The 21,293-nt window shown below is 48.2% G+C and overlaps 1 long non-coding RNA gene across 3 annotated transcripts in view; it reads left to right on the forward strand.

Moving 5' to 3' along the window:
* LOC147379388 (uncharacterized) overlaps positions 1 to 12,686 on the forward strand; it is a 38,617-nt gene extending 25,931 nt beyond the window's left edge. The window contains exons 2-4 of one of the 3 annotated variants that reach the window (XR_015160645.1): positions 7,602 to 7,700; positions 9,889 to 10,107; positions 12,617 to 12,686. This is a non-coding gene — a long non-coding RNA (uncharacterized LOC147379388). Of the gene's footprint in view, positions 1 to 3,779; positions 5,085 to 7,601; positions 7,701 to 9,888; positions 10,264 to 12,616 lie in introns of those variants that run through there. The other 2 variants (XR_015160640.1, XR_015160639.1) reach the window with 2 other exon arrangements.
* The last annotated feature ends 8,607 nt before the right edge of the window (positions 12,687 to 21,293 follow it).

A 21,293-nucleotide genomic window follows, 5' to 3' on the forward strand; every position in this document is an offset into this window, starting at 1 on the left:
TCCCCACGTAGCTTTGAACCTACCTGGATGTAGCAGCAAACCTGTGTCCAGCTTGCCAGGACGATCACTGTGGTAGGGTGACTCAGCAGTCCTGGCTGCAGGTGGACCCCTGGGACTAGGACTGATAGGGAGTCAGAAGCACCTGGAAGAGCAGAGAAGAGACCACGTTAGCCGGGGAGCACTTCCTCAGACTTGAGTCTGTGCTTATCAATCAATCTTGTCGGACTCTTTGCAACCCCTTGGACCATAGCCCACCAGGCTCCTCTGTCCATGGGATTTCCCAGGCAAGAATACTGGAGTGGGTTGCCATTTCCTACTCCAGGGAATCTTCCTGACTAAGGGATCGAACCCATGTCTTCTGTGTCTCCTGCACTGCAGGCTGATTCTTTACCCACTGAGCCATCGGGGAAGCTGAGGGTGGACCACAAACTCACCGTCCATAGACTTCACATCAGAGGCTGGCAGCACGTCCAGTCCAGGCAAAACGTGGACCTTGTCCTGACAGCCAGACATGGTGCCTCTATGCCCAACAGTGGGTGCAAAGCCACGGGTTCCTTTTCTCTCCACACTGAGGAGAGAAACAGAAGCACAATCCCCACTTCTACCGCTACCATATACACCCTGCAGGGATGACGACCAAAGCATTTAAAAATCAGGCTCAGGCCCTGACCAGTCTTAATGGAGTGCCCTGCTGTGTCCAAGATTAATGTCTTCATTGATGGATTGTGGGAAGCTCAGGGAGAAGTCCCAGGGAGGGGGGGAAAGGGAGGTGCTTAGGGAACTCAAGGTAGCACTTGCTAACCAACTACTCCAGGTATATTTCAGTATTTTTATTAAAAAGTTCAGTGACAATGTACAGGTGAATATTGGCCAGACACCATCATCTTTATCGGTGGAGAAGGAGATGGGAAAGACCATCTGATAAACTGAGCATGTTCTCAAAGGGGATATTGAAATTATTGGATTGTACCAAGATTTAAACTCTTTTTAATCCTTACTAACCTGTGGAAGGCAAGATTGATTATGAGTAAACTAGAGAAATTACAATGTTAATACATCCAAGTTGCAGTGTGAGCTGAATTTACCTTTTGTCTGCTTTCCTTTCACTCTCAGGCAGAAGCTCCCACTAGCAATTCCAAAAGCTAAAACACGTCTTTCTCAACAGCGCCAGCAACAATCCCAAACCAGGCTCCCACTGGCCCGCCTTTACTCATGTCCCCGTCTCTGAATTAGTTCCTGATTGGTTAAGCCCAGATCACATGACTGTTCCTAACCTCAGGAACTGAGAATGAGGAGAGACATGGCTTTTCTCAAATACAATCTGGATACCATTAGCAGAAATGCTGTACTGGTTGTTATGGAGGCAGGCGCAACAGAGGCACACCACGTCACATTTTGGGAGGTTAACTTTCTAAAACTCTCAGCTTTGAGTGGAGTGTTTCCACAGCATGAAGTGAACTGGCACTATGCACTTATCCATAAATTGTTATCAGTGTAGATCGCTAATGTTGAAAAAAATCACCAACTAGGGACTTCCCTGGTGGTCCAGTGGTTAAGACCCCAGGGGCACAGATTTGATCCCTCGCCAGGGAACTAGATCCCACATGCTGCAACAAAGACCAAAAATCTCGAGTGCCCTGGGTAAGACTCAGTGCAGCCAAATCAATAAATAGAAACATTAAAAGGGAAAATAAAATCATAAACCAAGGCAGAATTTTTCTCTTCTTAAATTTTCTTATCATAATAACTAATTTCTGATCATTGAGTTTGAGGAACATAATCAACAGAATGTCTAGTATGGTTTAAAGCTTATACGCTCTAAAATCACTGCAGATGGTGATTGCAGCCATGAAATTAAAAGATGCTTACTCCATGGAAGGAAAGTTATGACCAACCTAGATAGCATATTAAAAAGCAGAGACATTACTTTGTCAACAAAGGTCCGTCTAGTCAAGGTATGGTTTTTCCTGTGGTCATGTACAGATGTGAGAGTTGGACTGTGAAGAAAGCTGAGCTCTGAAGAATTGATGCTTTTGAACTGTGGTGTTGGAAAAGACTCTTGAGAGTCCCTTAGACTGCAAGGAGATCCAACCAGTCCGTCCTAAAGGAGATTAGTCCTGGGCGTTCATTGGAAGGACTGATGCTGAAGCTGAAACTCCAATACTTCGGCCAGCTGATGTGAAGAGCTGACTCATTTGAAAAGACCCTGATGCTGGGAAAGATTGAGGGCAGAAGGAGAAGGGGATGACAGAGGATGAGATGGCTGGATGGCATCACTGACTCAATGGACATTGGTTTGGGTGGACTCCAGGAGTTGGTGATGGACAGGGAGGCCTGGCGTGCTACGGTTCATGGGGTCGCAAAGAGTTGGACACAACTGAGCGACTGAACTGAACTGAACTGAATCAACAGAATGTCTAGTATGGTTTAAAGCTTATACAATCCATTGTTGTTATTGTTCAGTCGCTAAGTCGTGTCCAACTCTGTGACCCCTTAGACTGTAGCCTGCCAGGCTCCTGTGTCCATGGGATTTCTCAGGCAAGAACTGGAGTGGGTTGCCATTTCCTTCTCCAATACAATCCATAAATAGTTCTATTTAGAAATTGTTTGGTCTCTCCTCTTTTGAATGTGACAACTGTCTTACTTTTTCTCTGTGTATTATTTCCTCTTTTAAAAGTAAATTACCCATCTCCTAAATCCAAGGAAACTAGATAATTAGTTGTCATGTATTTATTTTAAAAAAACAGAAAAAGGCTTTTTGTAATAAATACAACGTTTAATTATCCCAAGAAAGATAGTAAAGACAGTGTCAGCTTTTCTTCACAGACTTTTATTTTCAATATCATAGAACACTCCACATTATTTTAAAAAAAAATCAGCCCTCGGTAAAAGGAGATATTTAAGGTCTAGGGAGAGAAAACATAGTCATCAATTTTACTCTAAAATTTATGCTGTGTCTTTTTTGGAAGGAGTATTAGTCCATAAAGGATATCTAAAAATTTATTACATATAAAACTTAAATCTCAGAATTGAAAAACTCTTCAGGAAAAAAATCATTAATCACAATAAGGAAAAATAAACTCATCATGCCTTGGCATTTGAGTCACATAATTAATTCAGAAGGGGCTGCCTTTCTCAAGTGAAACGCAGGTATTCATTTATTCATCAAATATTTATCTTACCCTTCGTCACTTCTATGCACCGTGCAGAGCACTGGGCTGTGAAGATGAGCAAGGTAGGCTCATGTCTGGGAAGGAGAGAGATGGTGGGGGAGGGGGTGTGACAGCTGAGGGCTTGCAGAAGGGAACACTCCTTTTTCAGCCAGGCGGACGGCTCAGAGGCTTGTCAGGATAAGAAGCTGCTTGAAGGCATTGCATTTCCCACAGCGCCCAGTGCAGTGCTGGGAAGCCCTTGTAAGATGGTTTATTGCCCCGACTAAGATGGAGATGGTGTGGAAATTCTCTTTGGCAGCCCTGAAGCAGCTGGGCTCTGTGACAGCTGAGAAACGAGAGCTCCTGGTCTTCCCAACACCTCGGGGTGTGCGCTCTGGTGCTGCCTGCCAAGGCCTTGAGCATTCCAGTCATCCACCCGACAGAGTTATGGGGCACCCACCGTGGGTCAGGCATTCAAGCAAAGCAGACTCAGAGCTGAGGGAGCTCACTTCTCCGGGAGAGCAGGGGACACGTAGGACATCAAACTGGTGATAAGGCCATGGAGAACAAGAAAGAGTGGAGGACAGGGAATATGGGGAAGGGGCTGTGTAGTATAGAATAGGGTCTCCAAGAAGTACAACAGAAGACTCAGTCCCCTCCCCTCATCCTGTCCCTGTGTTACCTGAGCACCCAAGAACAATAGCTGCTGGTAAATAGGAGCCCGCCAAGGAAAGTGACAAGTCACATGACCCCAGGAAGTGGCCAGCTCAGGAAGACAGGCTGTGCATGCCCTCCCTCCCCAAAGATCTGATCAGTGAAACTGATACAGCCCAATTTGGGGACAGTCAAGAGAGCTCGTGCCTGGGGAGGAAATAGGGTCATCTTTTCTGGGGTCAGGAGAAGGTTTGTTAAGATGGAGGCAGGCCTCCTGGCAGCATCTTGGGGTAAAGGGCATCCAGCTCCCAAGAAAAGCTTTGGCAAAGGCTGAGATAGAAAGACAAGGTCCTGGACAGGAGGCCGGGGCCAGGACTGGGTGTGGGTCCCTCCTGGGAACTGGAGTGTCAGTGAGGAAGGGTCACAAGGCCAGGTCACTGGAATAGGCTGGGAGGCACAGCTGCATTGGGGCAACACGGGGGTCACAGGCCCCGGCCTTCTGAGAGCCTGGCTACTCTGGGGGGCAGAATGAGAAGAACTCAGGGTCAAATAGGCTGGAGCAGGGGGTTGGCATGGCCTTCCCGAGTGGCACTAGTGGTAAAGAATCTGCCTGCCAATGCAGGAGACATAAGAGACACAGGTTGGACCCCTGGGTCGGAAAGATCCCCTGGAGGAGGAAATGCAGCCGACACCAGTATTCTTGCCTGGAGACTCCCATGGACAGAGGAGCTAGGCAGGCTACAGTGCGTGGGGTCACAAAGAATCAGACACGATTGAAGCGACTTAGCACGCATGGCACGAAGAGGGTTGGGGTAGAGTGGCCACGTTGTGGGGGCTGCGGGAACCAAGGGATTTGTGCTTCTCTCAGATCTACTAACCCTGGCTAAGGTGTCTCTTTGCTGTAGCCAAGACCTGCTTGTTCTCTCATCTGTCAAGTACTGCGGTGCTTTTAACCATGAGCCAAATAATACGGAAATAAATCTCAAATCTAATGGGAGGGAACTAAGGAGGGTGAAATGGCAAGGAATCCCCAGTTTTGTATGCCGAAAGCATAAATCCTAACAGAAACCAAGCAGAAGGAGACTGGAGCCTCTGGGGAGGAAAAAAGTACGTACAGTAAAGAGTGACCGGCACATCGTGCCCCGCTGTGCGGACGCCAGGGTCGGAACAGCGTGTCAGGTTGCCACTTTAATCGTGGGATCTGGATCAGAGAGAACATGGGATTTGGACTTATGCTCTGGGTTTGGCTGCCCGCCCATGCTGGCTGCGTGACCTCGGGTGAGTTCCTTTCCCCTCCAAGCCTTTCTTTCTTCACTGATGTAGCAGGAGCCTGCGTGTTGGAGCCTGCACCACCAGGACTCGGCCCTGTCTGCCCAGTTAGTGGGGAAACCCTGGGGCTTGTAGGGAGCTGCCAGGAGCCCAGTGTGGTGAGCTCACCAAAAGGGCAGAGCGTCCAGGTCCAAGAATGGAGTAGGTTTCAGTACGTTGTGCTCACAGTGGCTGATCTATTCTGGGCCCTATCCCCTATTGGAGCCAAGTCTGATTCCTAGGCAAAGCCATCTCTAAAAGCAAATAGATTGCCTACAGAGGTAGTAATACAGGCCCATGGTCATAGGAACCCTGGAAAGGAGCATAATGGGGAGAAAGTCATCTTCTCCACAGTACAGGCTTGCCAGAGCAAAAAGGCAGAGCAGGGAAAGGGGTGGGCCTGGCTCCCAGCCACCGACCTGTTGGTGAGAAAGGGTAGGACATCTCACCTCAGGGTCTCCCCCAAAGTATAGAGTGCAGGGTGCTTTGCTGGGAGTAAGTTCTATGTAAGAGTTGGTGATAACCAACTAATATCTAGATTATTAGTTTTAATGTGACTTCATTTGCCCTACATGGTGAGGGCATCTTGGGTAAAACCTACCTCTTGGGGATCCCTTGAATCATCCACAGGCCAGAGCCTGGACATGGCTAATGCACAGCAAATGTCAGATTCACCCCAGAAACCGCCTAGGTGCCTATGGGCCCTTTGGAAGACTGTTCAGGACCCCTGGTGTGTCGAGAGTTGCACGGCATTCCCAGGGCAAAGATTTGCAATCACAAAGTAACCTAACGTGCATCTTTGAGCACCTACTATGTGCCGGGGAGGTATTTATGCTAAGAGGGATTTGAATTCTTTTTTTTTTTCAGCACTTTACAAAATACTTTGATATGCATTTATTCATAGTCTTTACAACAACCTAACAATATAGGATCCCCATTTACAGGTGAGAAGACTGAGTTTCAAAGAGGCTAAGTAATTTATCCATAATGACCCAATTAATACAGGGTGCAGTGGGGATCAAACTCATCTTTTCTTTGGTGTGAAGCTGAGATCAAAGTGATGAAATAAGGAGGGGAAAACCAAGCAAATGCTAAAACCTGAGGTTCTGACAGGAAGAGCTAGAGAAATCAGTGGAAACTGGAGCTGGGCTAGACCGGGGTGGACGGCAGCGGGTGGGTGTAGGATGGAGGCCACGTGTGGGGAGGGCTGGGCTCCGGGGGCATTGCCTGGAGCTGCCCTCTGGTTTGTCACACTTCACAGAGAATTTTTACAGACTTTCTGAGAGGAAACTGCAACTCACTCCTGCCTCTCTGCAAGTGACCATGGGCACTTTGCTCCTGATGAAATGAGCAAATGTTCTGTCTGAGCATCTAAACCACCTCTCCTTACTTCAGCGGCTGCTGGTCTCAGGCTCTGTATCCTGCTCATTTCTCAATCCTGCTGGACGATTATCTATGATATTCCAAAAGGAAAGCCACATACTGAAATGTGTCAATATTAGGACATTAGTAAGCCATGGACGGAGGAGCCTGGTAGGCTGCATGCAGTCCATGGGGTCGCGAAGAGTCGGACACGACTGAGCGACTTCCCTTTCACTTTTCACATTCATGCATTGGAGAAGGAAATGGCAACCCACTCCAGTGTTCTTGCCTGGAGAATCCCAGGGACGGCGGACCCTGGTGGGCTGCCATCTGTGGGGTCACACAGAGTTGGACACTGAAGCGACTTAGCAGCAGCAGCAGCAGCAAGCCAGGGATGATGCTCATTTCAAATTGCAGGAGGAAAAGGAAGCGTCACAGAAAGAAACACATCCCTATGGGTCAGACTTTGTGCTGGCAACTTTCACATTTGTGATCTCTGTTCACGTACACTACCGTGTTAGGTGGACTATCGTATCAGTTCCACCTTGGCAGCTGAGGAAATAATCGTTGAGAGAAGTAAAGTAACTCGGCCAAAGTTGCACAGCTAACAAGTGGCGAACCTATTGTTTGAATCCAGGTCTGACTTCCAATAAACCACACTTTACAGCCTGTGGAATTCAGGTGGAATTAACAGGACCAATAAACGCAGTTTAATGGACAATAAAACTCTTGACCCTGCTTTTTATTAATTCAGTGTATAAACATCGCCGTTTCAAAATTACCAGCTTGGAGAGAGTTTTTAAATAGTGAATCGTGCGGGATTCATGGAGTCCCAACAGTTAGAACTTGACGCGACTGAGGTGCTACCAGAGGACCCTAAAAGGAGGTGATGGCTTCCACCTATGAACTTTCATTTGTGAGAGTGCCTTTTTGAAAATGGGGCCCCTCTTGCACTGAGCAGAGGAAGTGGTAGAGATTCTCAGATGAACCTGCCTGATTCCTTCAAACACTGTTGAATACAAGTGTCAAAGTTTGACACATTCTAACCACTTTACCTTCTTTGGCGACTCCAACACCGACTCCAACCCTGAGGAATAGAGTAGGAAACTCGTTTCTGCTTGACAGGAACAACATGAGATGGGAAAGATCTCCAACGCTGAATGGGTTTCTGACAGTTCTTCAGAAGAAAGTGCCTTCTGCCTGTTCGGTTCAATCTGAGTCCAGGTGAGTCACCTCATTTTCAGTCAGGCAAGTATTTTAAGACACGAGGAATCTAAGCCAGAACTGGCAAAGAAAGGTGAGGAATGGATTATCGCCATTCACTTGGATGGTTTTCGTGGTGCTGGAAAAACCATTTCCAGCTGGAGTCTGGCTCACTGTTGTTTTTCTGGTGGCCACCCCGACACCAGCGTGGGACAGGGTGCATGCACGCCCACACCTGCATCAGACACCCACTCTAGAGGCTCATGTCAGTTGGTCCGTGGTTCGTGGGCTGTGCTCGTGTGGATGGTAAACCCACTCCCTGACATCAGCTCGCAGGGAGCCAGCATGACTCCCCCTGTTACCCCACCCCTAACCCCTGAGACATCACTGGATGTTTTGGAACAGAGTCAGCAGCTGCAGGAACCACCTCACCTGCTGCTCCTTGGTTCAACGTGTGGCTCTGGAAAATACCCCATCGCTGTCTCTTAAATATGACTCAAGGCTCAGGTGTCCTGTTAATCCAAGGGCAAAGGAGAGTGTCAAGGTCTCCGGGAGCTGGGGAGAGGGGCAGAGGTGCTGCCCATGGGAAATGACTGGAGCCCGTGGTCAGGCTCACCTAGGCACTGCCTGGGGGTACAGTCTGCCTTCCTGGCACCTACCTTGCAAAGCTTTGCCTGGCTGCACTGAAGGGGGCCCGGAGGCTCTGAGCAGGAAAGTAGAGTGCCCTGCACTGTGCTCCCCCTTCCAATGTCCCACAGGGCGGCCCCTCTCTCTCGGCCTCCTCTTTCACCCATTCTTTTAGGGGGAGGGGCCAGAGGTGGAGAAGGACACTGTAGTGGGGTGGGGGTGGGGATGGGGCAGGAGCCACCAGGCTACTTGGATTTTCCTGAATCACTTTAATTAATCTAAGCCTTTATATAAATGCAATAAACAAGCAAGCACCATACCTGTGCTCTGCAATCTCCTCCCCCAGACTCTCAGTCAGTCTGGGGAGCAGCCTTACTTTGATTAAGCACCCAGGTGATTGGGCTGCAGGTGATCCTGGATCACATTTGGAGAAACACTGAGGACAGAAATGAGCCAGCAAGTGGATGGGTTACAGCTAGTGTGAGAGGTAATTCATCCAGTGTCTTAAAACAGTGGCAGGGCTGGATTGTGATCCACCCTCCAAATTCATGTATTTAAGTCCTAACCCCCCAGACCTCACTTTGAATGTGAATGTATTTGGAGATAGAGACTTAAAAGAGGTAATTAAGTGAAGATAAGGTCTTTAAATGAGCCCTAATCCAATGTGACTGGTAAGAAAAGGAGATTAGGACCCAGGCACGCACAGAGGTAAGACCATGTGAGGACAGGGGAGGCCGTCAGCCATCCGCAAGCCAGAGATGGGCCTCTGAAAAAAATCTGCAGACACCTTGATCTCAGACTTCCGGCCTCCAGAATGGTGGGAAAATAGATCTCTGTTGTTTAAGCTACTCAGTCTGTGGTACTTTATTATGGCAACCCCACCAAACCAGTACAAACAGGAGACCTGGTTTCACTGAATAATCCTCGCAGAAGGTAGACAGTGCTTCAACTTACTGTATGAACAAAGCTAGCTTAAGGACCTAAGGACATGAGTCCCAGCCCTGGTGCATCAGCGGTAACTCAGGCTACGCACACAGCTTTCCGATGTCAGACGTGCCAGCACTCAAAGGCCAAATGCTTCTCTTCTGGTTACCATCTGAGTGATTTAAAAAAGACAGTCATTATTTTTTTTAAAAAAGAATATATGTACTTAATGCTTATTGCTGTTTAGTCGCTAAGCTGTGTCTTACTCTTTTGTGACCCCATAGACTGTAGGCCTCTAGACTGGAGCCCCCATAGACCAGGCTCCTCTGTCCACGGGATTTTCCAGGCAAGAATACTGGAATGGATTACCATTTCCTTCTCAATGGGATCTTCCCGACCCAGTGATGGAGGCTGTGTCTCCTGGATTGCAGGCAGTCTCCTGCATTGTAGGCGGATTCTTTACCGACTGAGCCACCAGTATTTCTATAGTGAGATGTACATGGTGTGTAAATAAAGTAGCTTGTGTCAACTCAAGACAGGGTTTTCTATCAGATGAGTTTATTCCAGATCAGGTTTTGCTGCCAAGTGAGTTATAAATATAATTTTTGGTCTTTAGAGCTTTTAAGGTTTTGAAGTTATGTTCTCCCTGTTTCTTCAGATGAAGACACTGAGGCACAGGTTGGTGAAATAATGTCCACATTCATTACCTCGTGGGAGGTGCGACTGGTCTACCAATGGGGCAGGCTGACTCCAGAGTCCATGCTCTTCCCGACTACCTGGCTGTGCCCTCGGAGCTGCCTACTTCTCAGGGTCCGACCCATCTGAAGAATACAGATCATGTCCAGCTTGCAGCCTTGCTCTGAGGACCAGCTGCAATGTAGGTAGAGTCGTGCTGTGGGCTGAATTATGTCCCCCCACCAGATTCATATGTTGAAACTTTAACTCCAATACCTCTGAATATAATCTTATATGGAAATAGGGTCATTGCAGATAACAATTAGCTAAATGAAGGTCATTTAAGGTGGATCCCTAATTCAATCTGACTGGTGTCTTTATTTAAAGAAAAGCTATTTGGGATTTCCCTGGCAATCCAGTAGTTGACTTCACCTTCAATGCAGGGGGCATGGGTTCAATCCCTGGTCGGGGAATTAAGATCCCACAATGCCACACAGCATGGCTAAAAAATAATAATAATAAAAATAAAAAATAAGCAAAGCAGTTTGGACAGAGACAGACATGTTCTCAGGGAGAATGCACATGACTATGAAGGCAGAGATCAGGGCGAAGCTTCTGCAAGCCAAGGAGAGCCCAAGATTGCCAGCAAAGCACTGGAAGCTAGGGGAGAGGGGCATGGATTGGCTTCTCTCACTGGCCCTCTGAAGGAACCAACTCTGCCAACACCTTCATCTCGAACTCATAGCCCCCAGGACTGTGAGACAAATTGCTGTTGTTCAAGGCCCCAGTTGGTGGTGCCTTGTTACAGCCACCCTAGTAAACTAGTGCAAACTTTTTACACAAGCGCTGTAAGTCAAGTTCTGAGTGAGAGACCAATAGATGCCAGGTAATCTCATTTATCATCTTTATGATGACGTGGAAAAAGCTTCAGATTCTTCGTGGAAAAATCATCCGTCAATTAAGTGATCTCTGAGGCCTCTTCCATGATTGTAACATGAGGATAATTCAGCTCCACTTGTCACTTGCACCAGTGGTCCAGCTCCTACAGCTGTTTTGAAAATTTCCTTAGCTGTTTTGAAAATGGGCTAATGGAGAGGTGGTCCTAATAATCAAAACAAAACAAAGCAAAGCAAGACATTTCTTTCCCTGTTTTCTGGGTTACATCACTGTACATTAAAACCAACACCACGTGGGCCCTGCTTTGCCCTCTGATGTTCCTGCTTGTATCAGCAGCTCCATCAGCCGTGGGGTTTTCTGAACCCCTTTCCCTTGTGTCTTCAGGTCTGCTGAGGTTAACCCACATGATTGTTGGGCTGCCAATTCTGCAGGGGAAAGCAGAAATCTCAGTGAGAGGTTGTTTCCTGTGGGCTAAGAGTGTATCATTGGAACCCTGTTTAGACCTGGAGTGGTGGGTTCTTCATTTGGAAACATGTCCCTGCACTGCCATGTCACTCAGCAATAAGAGCTGCTTTCAGAGAGTCTGAAGGGCTGTTGAACACTTTTCCTGTTCTCAGGATGAGGCCCGGTGGCCCCAGTGTAGGGAAACAGGTAAAATGCTCAACAGTTTTCCTCAGGCTGCAGAGATGGCTCTCCCATTGCCAAGCCGAGTCAACTCTTTTGGCCTCTGCCTTTTAGATTCTACACATCAAGTCAGAAGGTGCTTTCCTATAGGTGGGGTGTGGCCCCCAGCTCCCCATCTGTGGCAAAAGGACTTTAATGGCTGTGTGTGTTCAGAGAAAGGACTTCAGGTTCCTTCAACATTCCTTTGCACCTGTTCTCAAGGCTGCTTCTCTGTGTCCTGTCAACTCCTCAGACTTGGTCCAGTGGGCTGCTCTCCACTGGTTTCCTGGAAGAGCTTCCTCCCCAAGCCAGAGGGCCTCTCTCACCTCCCTGAAACCCAGGCCCTATCCTCTGCTAAAACCTCTGCTTAAGACTTTTCTTTTTCTCCCTGTTTCTGGTTTTCCTCTCAGGAATTTTAGGGAAAGTGTGCCTTTTCTTGGGCTTCCCAGGTGGCTGGTAAAGAATCTGCATGCCATTTCAGGAGACACAAGTTCCATCCCTGTGTTGGGAAGATCTCCTGGAGGAGGAAATGGAAACCCACTCCAGTATTCTTGCCTGAGAATCCCATGCACAGAGGAAGCTGGTGGGCTACAGTCCATAGGATCTCAAAGAATTGGGCACAACTAAGTGACTGAGCATGCGCACACACATGTCTTTTTCTTATTACAGCTGAAGCCTGCTGGAATTCAAAATGGTTGCAGAGTGACAGGTTTTACTTTGAGGCTCTCATGGTGGGTGATTCCATCTCGTCCCAACATGGGAGGTTTAATTAAGCAAGAGCAAGTGCCTAATAGATGGAGCAGCTTGGGAGTACAAACCACATCTTGTTCAAGCCCAGAGCTTGGCACATAGTAGATGCTCAATAAAGTCGTCTGTTGGATGACTGCACCTTTGTTTTCTTTCTTCTTCAGAAAAGTGTCTGACATGTGTTAAATCTAGAATCATGACAGCAGACAGGGTTGTAGGATGCCTCTGCTGTGTAGTAGCTCTCGTGGATCGTGTCCAAGGAAGAGGTCCTGTGGCCAGGAGGCAGAGGTCCCGGTCTGGCTCAGCCATTATCCAAGAAACCCTGGGGTCTTCAGCCTCCCTGGGCCTCAGGGTCCTCCACTACAGCATGGAAGTTACCCTGTCTTCTCTGCCTGCCTCCCCAGGGTTATGAGAACATGACACAAGAACAGATGGGACAATTCTCTGAAAACTTCAAAGACCATGCCAGAGGTATTATTTTTATTGTTTTTGTTGTCACAGATATTGTAGAGTTGAGCTACTCATAATTATTTTTTAGAATTTTACTTATTTACTTATTATTTTGGTGGCGGTGGGTCATCACTGCTGTGCACAGGCTTTCTCTAGTTGCAGCGAGTGGGGGCTAGTCTTCGTTGCAGTGCATGGACTCCAGGTGTGCAGGCTTAGTAACTGTGGTGCATGGGCTTAGTTGCTCCATGGCATTTGTGATCTTCCCGGACCAGGGATCAAACCCATGTCCCCTGCATTGGTGGGTGGATTCTTAACCACTGGACCACCAGGGAAGTCCCTCATAATTATTTTTGACCTTTATCTCTTTTCTTTTACAAGTTCACACTTGGGGACCAAAACCAGGTTTACCTCCTTCCCCAGCTAAAGAAATATCCATCCTTTTAATCCAGGCACCATCAAATGCTGGCCTCCTTGGAGCTCAGTCATCTGTTTGGTCAGATGTGGCGAGGGATAAGTTAAGTCACAGAAGACTGGTTGACAAATAGTTGCCAAAGCCATCAAGAACAGAAACAGTACAGCCTTCTCCCCCGAGGGCCATGCTTCTCTATGGCATTCTTGAGCTGTCCAGAGACCCCTGGACCTGCTCTAGACAGAGCAGCACAGGGAGGAGACAGTTCATCAGGAACAGCCAGCCAGGGGCCAGGAGAGACTGGGCAGGACCCCCACCTCCTGTCTTCCAAGTGCTTACTCTACTCCCTACGCGCCTCTCGAGGGATCAATGGATGAGGCCACGGTAGGTGGTGCTTTGCCTCCTCTGTCTCCTGTTGCTAAGGTAACCAAGTGAGATGAAACAGAAACAAGCCCGTGATCTTGCTGCCTCCACCCACGTGTCCAAACAGCCCCCATTTCAGCCAGAGATTCACAGTCAGGCCAATGGCTGAGCATGTGTTTTGGGGTCACGGACCACCCCCCCAAGGAGAAACGCCTGAGCTGGGTGGCAGCCTATACTCTCTGAATACTCTTCCTGGGCAGACAAGGTGTTGCAGCTGTGGTGGGGTGAGGGATAGAGGTGAGGGATCGAAATGTTTCTAGTGTGTGGTTGTCAATATGTGATATGGTTGGAATTGTCCAAGGCCTGGCTACCAGCTGCCTATCCTTGGTTTACTCAGGGAATCTATAGACCAAGAGGGCAGAGGGCACAGCCTCTAACCCTCACCTCTGGAATCTGTGTCTCTAGCTTTCCCATTTGCCCCCAAGATGAACCCCCTACCCCAAGCTTTCAGATGAGAGCCCTTCTTAAGGATCAACATGGTACCATGGGGAGGAGGGCAAGGTCGGCTAGGAAAGAGGGAGCTACTTGTAGACCACAGAAGTGGGGAGCTGCTCAGGAGAGAGGAGAGGGGAGGGGAGAAGGGAGGTGAGGAGAGGAGAGGGGAGGGGAGGGGAGGTGCTAGGCTGACCACATGGACGACCACTGCAAGGTCTCCCTCCAGCTCCAAGGCCCAACTCAGTGGTGACCTTCTCCAAACGCCTTTTCAAATCCACTTGGGCTGGAAATACCATTTTCCTCCTTTCTACTCACCAGTGTTTTCATCTGCACCTCCCTGTGCACCTATAACCTGTTTACCTTATATTCGCCTTTTGAATAACTTTTGTTCAGTTCAGTTCAGTTCAGTAGCTCAGTCGTGTCTGACTCTTTGAGACCCCATGAATCGTAGCACGCCAGGTTACACAAATACTGATATATGCTCATTGAAGGAAACACAGACACCCACAAAGAAGAGACTAAAAACCACTCATAAGTACCCTGTGGAGGTGATCACTGTCAGCTTTTGGGGGTGTAGCCTAATTTAGGTCAGGTCTCTCTTCTCTGCCAACATTCAGCTCTTCAGCGACCAAGTCCAAACCTCCCCTCCCCTCTGTGTTCCCTCACAGCTACCACAGAGCCTCCCTTCCGCAGAGACTGGTTTGTGCATTTTAAATGAATGGATGAATAAACAAGTAACAGATAGATGGATAAGTGGACAGAAGGTGGAAGAAAAAGTTCTCTTACCCAGAAGTAGCCCCAGTGAAGGAACCAAGAAGGGAAGAGAGGGTATCAGCCCCTAGAAGACACCTGAGCCTCATGCCCCTGACCGCCTCCCCAGCCCCTCTGCTCCCATCAGAGCAGAGTCAAGGCCAGGAAGTTTACATGCACAGAGAATGGGCCAGATCCAGACAATAATTATTAGTGGAAAGATAAAGATGAAGCCCGGTCCCTGCCTTGTGGCTTGGAAACGTCAGCCACTGCTTGAGGGAAAAGAGGATTCATGGAAACAGCCAAGTCAAGGTTGCCACATGTGTGCAGTATTTTAGGCTCAGCAAGCAGTCTGGCAAATTCAAAGCCACTCGTAAATGGGTTCCAAGAAATCTGATTTCAGCAGCGCCATGGACTAGAGCGTATGTCCCCATGAATTGCCCCTCACTGGGCTGGAGATTATCATTGATTTATCTGGAGCAGAAACAGCAGGATTCCACATTACATCTTGGAAGGCGGCCGGGGCAAAGACAGAGAATTAACAGACCTTTATTATTAATTCCAATACCACAACTCCCCATGGGTTCTGCAGCAAATCACAGGCTCTCTTAACAGAAGTTTCTCTGTGTTTAAGTGGAGCTAATGTTTTGTTTTGTTTTTTCCTAAATGGGGCTTGTCCTCATTCTTAACTATAAAGACAACTTCAAAGTCACAAATATCCATTAATCACGCACGAGTCCGGAGCACACTAGGTGCTACAGGAGAAGCAAAACAAGTCGGACAGTCCCTATATTTCAGCCCCATGAACATCAAGCATTTACTCGGCACACTCCTTCTGTGGGCCAAACGCTGAGCACGGCGTGGGTCTTATAGCACATACAGTGACGATCCGGATTTAAAAGTGGAGAGGTCTGACTCTTTGAGATCCCATGGACTGTAGCCCTCCAGGCTCCTCTGTCCATGGGAATTCTCCGAGCAAGACTGCTGGAGTGGGTTTCCATGCCCTCCTCCAGGAAATCTTCCCAACCCAGGGATCGAACCATAATCTCTTATGTCTCTTCTGTATTGGCAGGTGGGTTCTTTATCACTAGTGCCATTTGGAAAGTACAAATGGAAAGTTCAAAACTGAGAACTCAAGAAGAAGATAATTGGTGCTAAGAGATAATGTTTAAGAACTGTGTTGAGATTTTGATATTAATTAACTCATTGAATCCTTACAGCCTTATAATATATATATACGGTATAGGTCCTGATTTCTTTCATAATTCCTATTTTATAAAAATTATTCTGACTAAAAAAATAAATAAATAAAAGTGGAGAGGTGAGCCTTGGGGAGGTTATACAACTTCCGCAAACTTTCCGCAGTCCCAGTTTGCAAGAGACTTGGGGTTAGAATAAAAGGAAAGAATCCAACAGTTTGTTATTTTTAGTATCATTTTCATGCCATTTAAGTAGCCTTAGAAATGCTCAGCCAACATTTGTGTGCGCCTCCCTCTCACGGGCCCAGAACAAGCCACAGTTTGTGCCAGGGGAGTGGGAAGGAGGTCCGTCCTCATCCGCTCTCCTACTGGTGTGTGCAGATGTCAACTGGCCCTGCTCTGTGCTCATTCACAGCGATCTGCTCATGCCTGCTCTCCACCTGGTGCCCGGAGATGGCCCCAGTTCAGGGGACGCTCTTGGGTTGCAGGGGACGCTCTCAGGTCCAAAATCAGCAGCAAAGAGCAAGAGAAGAGGAAGTCCTGTTCCCAACTTGCGTCTTTACCCCTCAACCTCAGCAGCATTGGGTGCTGAGGGAAAGGAGCCTGGATTCTGGGGTTCAAACCCCAGCCCAACCTCTTGCAAGCCTGTGAGCTTGGGCCAGTCTCTCAGCCTCTCTGCAGTTTCATCCTCTCCTGCTAAATGGGGGCAGTGCCAACCCTGCTGAGAGGTTCAATGGGGTTACGTCTGCCCGCTGTTGCTCAGTCAATAGTAGCCACTTAGTATTATCCAAACTAAATTCCACCTAAGAAGCAGAGTCGTGATTTTTTAAGCCATGAACCATCAAGTATTTATTAAAGATCTATTTTTTAAAGCAGGAAGATGGAGAGAACTCTTGCTCAGCCTCTCCAGGAGCGAGGGACCTGGGCAGGAAGTAAATAAAACCCATAGCAATGTGCATCTGACTCCAGCATCTGAGATACAGGAAGTGAGAGAAAATTCTCCGGAGTGTCTGCAGCTTAGCAGATAAAGACCAGAGTGTGGGCAGACGGAGGCCCCCAGGACCCCCAAGGCCACGTCACAGGTACCCCTCACAGGTTTCCTCTTCACTCCCTGTTCCCTTCTCCCTGCTCCCTGGAGTTTGCTGTTCAGCTCATGCAGGTATTTTCCTTCCGAGACCGAGACCGACCGCACCCCCCACCCCTACCGAGGGCCCAGAGCATCCTCAGGTTATCGCCCCGGCCCGCCGGCTCCTTGCCTGGCTCTGACCTCATCTCGGCGTCAGTCTTATCAGGTGTGGATGGAATCGTCTCCCCGCTCCTCCGGGAGCTCCGAGCCCAGGATTCTCCACACACCCAGGCGGAGGAGGGCCAGCCACCTCTGGGGCTGAACGCTGCTGCCACCTGCCAAATCAGGAGCAACCCCAGGGGTCTTCGAGCAAAGCCATGAGGCCAGAGTTGGGGAGGCAGGGGGAGCTTTATGGAAGTGTTGACAAGGAACAGAGCAGATGCTGAGCTCAACCAAGCAGGAGAGAGGGAGGGGGCAAGGGTGGCAGAGAAAGCCAGCAACTCCCACCGGCTCCCCTCGGGCCGAGGCAGACAGCAGTGGGTCAGGGTGGGGATTTAGTCTCTGGGAACTCATTTCCTCCCAGGCAGCCAGGAGATGCAGCCAAGCTCCATGTCTTGAGAAGTGGGTCTTGGGGACTGAAACAGGAAATGAGGACCCCTCTGGGACCCAGGCAGGTGGGGGTAGGGGGAGCCTGTGCTCCTGGGTCCCTGCACCAGTGCCTCGGCTCCGTGTTGATCCCTACGAAATGTGGCAAGGATACTTCCTATCCAAGCCACTCTGGTTTGTTTAGGCTTGTGGCTGGAGCACTCCTTGGGGTTCATGGCCTGGATGTGAGGTAGGGGCGGGTGTTTAATTAGAATTCGCTCCACACAGGCCCCTTTGTCCCCAGCTCCAGACCCTTGTTTGTCTGTACCCAACTCTTTATTGGCCTTACTGACCATGTCTATCAGTACACGATGACTTACTTGAACTGTGCCCAGAATCACAGTCGTGCACTCCTCAGGAGCTTCTCACGTCAGTGTTTTCACATTCTAGAGCTCAGAAGGGAGGGGGCAGGGGGCAGACCACCCCTCACGATGGTGTCCTGGGTGGGAGGAGGCTGGGTGAGCTGGGCAAACTCAAGAGGGCTCGTTCCTGGCCGCTCCACTCTTCTCAGCAGAAGAGACAGGTAGGGACACAGAGGGGGTGAGCAGCCACTTGTACCCTGCGAGCCATAGCCAGGAGTTTGTCCTGCAGGAATACCCATGTGTGTGCAGACGATGGAGTTCATAATAGAGGACCGGAGACAATCTAAATGCCATCAGCAAAGGCCTTACTGAGAAATGCATGGTGTGTGTGTACAATGGTCCATTGTAGACGAAGCCCCTCATTCACCGGTAGAGGATGAGCTCCAAAATACACTGGTATGTCCAGCAAATACAACTAGGTTAAGAACTGTACATTATTGTTTGTTTAAAAAAAAAGAGGGGAGTGGGAAGGGAGACTATGTGTTTATACGCTTGTTTATGCACAGTCTGTCTTGGAAGACTGCAGGAGCTGCTAATATTGTATCCCCCGGGAAGGAATGTGCCTGGTGGGTGTGGGAGTGGGGAAGGCAGCCGTTGACTTGTGCTGTACACCAGCCCAGCCCGAACTTAGTAGCTGAAAACCACCACTATTTTACCAGCTCACATTTTTATAAGTTGGCTGGAGCTTCTGCACGTGACAAGAGAGCGCCTAGAAGCAAGAGAGCTAGCCAGCGCACAAACACTTTGAAGCCTTTATCTGCATGATGTTTGCTAAATTCTCTTTGGCCAAAGCAATTCACACAACTAAGCCCAAATGAAAGGTAGAAAAATAGATTCCATGTTTTGTTTTTGCCTTGGTTTTTGTTGCTGTAGTTTTGGGCTTTTTTTTTTTTTTTTTGGCCACACTGTGTCTTGCAGGATTTTAGTTCCCTGACCAGGGATTGAACCCAGGGCCTCAGCAATGAAAGCATAGAGTTCTAATCACTGGTCCACCAGGGAATTCCTGACCCTGCATGTTAATGAGAGGAGCTATAAAAAAACAGCAGAATCCACCACGAGGCGAGGCAGGTAGGAGGCAGGAGCAACTCTTTGTAGCCTTTCGTGCTTTATGAATTTGAGTCATGTCAATACACCCTACTCAAAAAAACTGAAAATTTAAATAGATTCCCTGAGATTAGCTTTGAAAGAATCCAGTTGTTGAAGGACACGTGGGAAGGAGAGACAATGTGGAGATACAAGTGAAACCAGATGGGTGGTGAGTTGAGAACAACTGAAGCCAGGGAATGAATGCATGAGACTCACAGTGCTCTTATACTTTGTGAATGTGAAAATTTCCTGCAACATAAAGTTTTTAAATAGAAATTTAAAAAGGACTGACACCAAAACCTCAAGCTTATTGACGTTTACTTCCATGGTGAGAGCGTGGGCTACATTGCCCTCTCCTGCCTTCCCAGCCACTCTGGGGGCTGGGGCTATTTGGGCCCTGACCCAGCCTTCTAGAGGGTGATGACTGCAGAGGTCACCTGCAGAGTGGCCCCCAGGGCAGCCCCCAGCGGAGACGCTGGGCCTTGAGGAATTGTTGGAGAACAGGGAAGAAAGGAGCCTTCAGGGAGCTGCCTCCACAGCATGGGCAGGACTAGAGGCTGAAAAATCCAAGGGACTGGGGTGGTATTGGTGGTGACAGAGGAGGTGAAAAATACTTAACTGTTTCAGAACCACATAGAGAGCTTCTGAGGGTGGGGGACAAGAAGGGAACCTTTCCAAGGATTCCAGACAAAAAGTATAGAGTGTATGAGCACATCTGAAGAAAAGTAGCTCAGTGAGAAATAAAGATACGTTTTCTTGCCTCTTCTTCATCACTCAGGATAGCCAGCCAGACCATTGTGGGCGCTGGCGGCGTGCCCAGGATGAGCCCCAAGCCACCCACGTGGCCTGAGTCTGGCTTCGAGGGGCCCCAAGCTTAGAACATCTCTGAGAATGCTGAGCACTGCAGGCTTCTCTTCTGTGGGCAGACAAGGAAATCTTTTTTTTTTTTTTTTTTTTCAGACTTTAAACTTTATTTTGTATCGAGGTATAGGTGATTAACAATGTTGTGACACTTTCAGGTGGAGCTTTAAGGGACTCAGCCATACATGTGCATGTATCCATTCTCCCCCAAACTCCCCTTCCACCCAGGCTGCCACATAAATGAGTAGAATTCCATGTGCTATACAATAGGTCCTTGTTAGGTATCATTTTGAATATAGCAGTGTGTACATGACCTTCCCAAACTCCCTATCTCTTTCCCCCAGCAGCCATAAGTTCATGTTTTAAGTTCTGTGAGTCTGTTTTGTAAGTTAAGTTCATTTGTATCATTTCGTTTAAGATTCCACATATAAAGGGATATCATACAATATTTCTCCTTCTCTGTCTGACTTACTTCACTAAGTAAGTCTCTGGACAGTCTCTGGATCCATCCATGTTGCTGCAAATGGCATTATTCCCATTATTCCATTCTTTTAATGGATAAGTAATATTCCATTATATATATATATAAAGAGAGAGAGAGTGCACATATTCTTTATTCAGTTTCAGTCTTCTGTTTTTGGATATCTAGGTTGCTTCCATGTCTTGGCTATTGTAAACAGTGCTGCAATGAACACTGGGATGCATGTATCCTTTTGGATCATATTTTTCTCTGGATATATGCCTGGGAGTGGGATTGCAGGGTCATATGGTAGCTCTATCTCTAGTTTTTTAAAGAACCTCCATACTGTTCTCCATAGTGGCTGTACCAATTTACATTCCCACCAACAGTGCAGGAGGGTTCCCTTCTCTCCACATCCTCTCCAGCATTTGTTGTTTGTGGAATTTTTGATGATGGCCATTCTGACCCGTGTGAAGTGATACCTTATTGTTGTTTAGTCACTCAGCCAAAGTCGCTCAAGTCACCTTGATTTGCATTCAGTAACTAGTAATGTTGAACATCTTTTCATGTGCCTGTTGGCCATTTGTAAGCTAAGGAAATCTTTCACGATCTCTACCTAGTCCTGTGGGACGTCTAGCTAGCCCTGAAAACTTTCTCCCCTGTTCCAAGTGTCTACTAAGAGGAAGTTCCCAGAAGCGTGCTTGCTTCCTTTCATGTGGGTGCCTGTGAATGCCTGCATGTGCACCTCCTGTGGCCACGACAGGACAGGGAGGTGAGGGAAGTGACCATGACACTTTCTACCATCCAACTGTGCCCCAGGCCAAGTGAGGTGACCCTCCAGTCATCATGCCCTACACCTGCCTTTACTGCTCAGCTCCCACCTTGCTTAACTTGTTCCTCACTAGTTAGAAACTCAGTATTACAGAATTACCGTT

This window comes from Bos grunniens, chromosome 1, assembly GCF_055505025.1.
Source record: "Bos grunniens cultivar Pamir isolate PY7600 chromosome 1, Bosgru_T2T1.0, whole genome shotgun sequence".
Taxonomy (NCBI): Eukaryota; Metazoa; Chordata; class Mammalia; order Artiodactyla; family Bovidae; genus Bos; species Bos grunniens.